The 2,996-nt window shown below is 43.6% G+C and overlaps 1 protein-coding gene across 7 annotated transcripts in view; it reads left to right on the top strand.

Annotated features, from left to right (window-relative positions):
• The window catches only part of LOC141548888 (uncharacterized), an 83,551-nt gene that overhangs the window by 26,609 nt on the left and 53,946 nt on the right, over window positions 1–2,996 (top strand). For 6 of the 7 annotated variants that reach the window (XM_074278152.1, XM_074278156.1, XM_074278155.1 and 3 more), the window contains exons 2-4: window positions 266–326; window positions 686–868; window positions 2,270–2,440. The gene's annotated coding sequence lies outside the window, so the exon portion shown is untranslated. Of the gene's footprint in view, window positions 1–265; window positions 327–595; window positions 869–2,269; window positions 2,441–2,996 lie in introns of all 7 variants that reach the window. The other variant, XM_074278153.1, reaches the window with a different exon arrangement.

Here is a 2,996-nt window from a genome sequence, read left to right as displayed (position 1 = left end):
GTATGGAAGGGCAGCTTCTGCCACACTTTCTTCGTCCCAGTTTTCCTCTGTATTGGGAGGCTTTTTGGGGGCGGGCACATAGACCAGCTATTGGGATATGACAGTGCTATAGACCACAGACCAATAAAACAAATCATGGCTAAAAGAGGAAGACCCTAACAAATATAAACTATAAATCATTGCTAAAAAAGGAAGACCTTAACAAAAAGCTTCTGTGAAGTCAGTCATATTTGGACAAATGCTTTGTATTTTCTTCTCACAACAGAATTTACCAAGACTGGAAAAATCATCAAATATGGAAACCTGGTTTCTTCAATCTACATAAGGTAGGGTTATTTTAGTGACTTCTATAGTATACCTCATTGTATCTAAATAAAAATTAAGAAGTGTCTCCCATATAGAAGCTCAAAAGGAGTAAAACTCAGAAGAAAATCGGCTCCTCAGTAAGCACCCCTGATTCCTTGCTCTTAGGTTTTCACCTCAGTTTACAAATATGCTCAGACGTCACTGTATGCATGTGGTTCCCCCCACCCTTTAGATGGGCAGCTTCAAGAAGGGTTAGCAACTGTGTTTTTGCCCTTCTTTTTATTCCCAGTGTTTGTCATGATATCAACTTGTGGAAGGTCCCCAATAATGCCTGTTGACTGACTAGTGTGTATAAGTGTCTTACCTTGGCCTTTGGTAGTGTTTGACCTCAGAGCTCCAGGATCTGCAGCCAGTGAATAGACGCCAGCATGAGAATATCATTCCCAGAAAATGCTTTTGTAGCAACGTGGGCCCGTGTTAACCATTGTCATCATCATCACTATCATCATTGTCGTCTTTGTCGTCGCTGCTGCCACGTCCGGACTAGAGTGATCTTTCTTTGGTAAGGAGACATTGAACAACTGCTAATCAGATAGGCTTTAGCTTGATTTTAGCATGTGACTCAGTAAAAAATTGATGGTCCCTCCTTTCTGGAGGCTTACATTCTAGCTGAGGGGCTGCGGCTGGAGGCCCTATGACATAGGGGTACAGAGAGCAAAGAAGGATGGCGCAGGATAGACACATGCCGTGGCAGAAGAACGCAGCAGATGCAAGTGGCCCTCCAAGGGCTGCCTGAGTCCTGAAAAAAGAGGAAGCACCCAGGGAGGTCAGAGGGAACAATATCAAGAGTGAGGATGGTTTACTGGGTGAAAGCAAAGCAAGCCAGAGCCCAATGTTCACAGTAAAAAGCTTCATTCTCTGGCACTGACCCACAGTAATTTTTCTCCCCCCTCTCACCCCCAAACCATCCCATCCCCCTGGTTTGCTCCCCAGATCACCCAGCTGTCGGACTCTTGAGACAGATAAGGCTATGGGTAGAAGGCCCAAGCTTAGAGGAGCAATATGGTTGGATCTTGCAATAGCAAAGTGAGAGAGAGGATCGAGAGCGTGCTAGGAAGGGCAGAGCTACATGAGAAGAAAAGGGAGAAGCCATTAAGGAGAACACTGGGCAGTGAAGGCAAAAGATGAGTACAGAGAATTAGGTTGTGTGCTAAAGAGAAAAAGGATGGCGATGGGCAATCGTGACAGGGTGGCTGGATCATTGGGCAAGAAAGGAGAAGTGGGAGGGGGTGTGAAACGACCCAGAGAAAGAATGGAAGCAGGGATCAGGAAATAAGGTGCATGGAGAGGGATAATTTCCAAAGCACTGGCTTCTAGGCTGGCAGAATAAGCCAATTTGGGGGTTTCCACGCTGCACAGTATGACATCAGGCTGGTCAGTCCTGTGTTGAGCTTGGCCTGAGCTTTGGGCCTACGAAATTTAGGAAGCACTCTAAGCAGGAGAAGCCCTGGGCAGAAGTCAGTGAAGTGTTCGCCTTTGTCAGAAGGTGCGTGCCAGCCGACTGGCATGGGGCACAATCTCTTTCGAGAGTTACTTATTGGTAAATTCAGCTGTTGCTTGTGATATGGCCTCCACCCATTGGGCTAGTTGGTTTTCCTTAATAAGACAAGGCCTATAGTGGCCAGTCTCGGGCACAGAAAGGAAATCTACCAATAATGTTCAATGGGCATATGAGGTGGGAAATGCCTTCCATGGGGACATGCTGATCATATATCTTTCTGGCCTTCCTCCATGGATAAAAATGTCCATTTTAAAAATAGAGAAGAGTTGAGGGCAGAGCTCTGGAGCCCTGGAGCATAAGACTCAGAGCTAGCAATTAATCTACCAATCGGTACCGGTCACTCAAACAGCTACCAAGCTGTCTAACTGAACTTTCTAACATATGTGTGTTGCCTTTCCACAGGGTTGCACCAGAAACCCCTTTTGGATGCCTTATTGGCTATGACCTTAGAGAGATAGCCTAGATCACCCCACTGGGGGAAAAACAAGGAATGCAAGTCAATATGGCATGAAAACAATGGGGGTCGTGCAGAGCAAAATTTAGAAAACATATCTTCCTCCATCTTAATTACAAGTAAGTGATTATATCTGTGTGGAATACTGCATCTATAATCATATTGAGATGGTGTTTGGCTCACCCTTTTTTATATTTATTCACTACAAGGGAAAGTTTTAGGTTGGGAGGGATATATTCAGAAATGTTAAACTTTCATGGTTTCATGTGCAACTTTTTCTTTTGTTCTTCCTTTTTGGAAATGTTAATGTTTTTGTTCATTAAGCTCAGAATAAAATAGCAAGTCAACAATGAAAAGGGTAGAGTAGATCATTTTAAGTTTCACTTTAGTTCAAAATCCTTTGATATATAAGTTCTTCTTAGTGAAAACACACATGCCAGCTCTTGGTGGTCACTGTTTCTCTTTCTATATGTTCAGAAATGATCTATTTCGATACTAGAATTTTGGGATGAACTGCTATGTTGGTTTTTAGATTTTTAAAGGTATGAATTGTGTTCCTGTTTTTCTATGTCCTCCTTCTGAAAACAAGTGATCCAATCCATTAGTCACATATACAGAGATAGCATGGCCCATGGTCACAAAGGGACATTGCCTCCAGATCTGCTGCTGCTCAAC

Source organism: Sminthopsis crassicaudata, chromosome X, assembly GCF_048593235.1.
Source record: "Sminthopsis crassicaudata isolate SCR6 chromosome X, ASM4859323v1, whole genome shotgun sequence".
Taxonomy (NCBI): Eukaryota; Metazoa; Chordata; class Mammalia; order Dasyuromorphia; family Dasyuridae; genus Sminthopsis; species Sminthopsis crassicaudata.
Note: the sequence above shows the minus strand (reverse complement) of the source record. Positions and strands in the feature narration are given on the sequence as shown.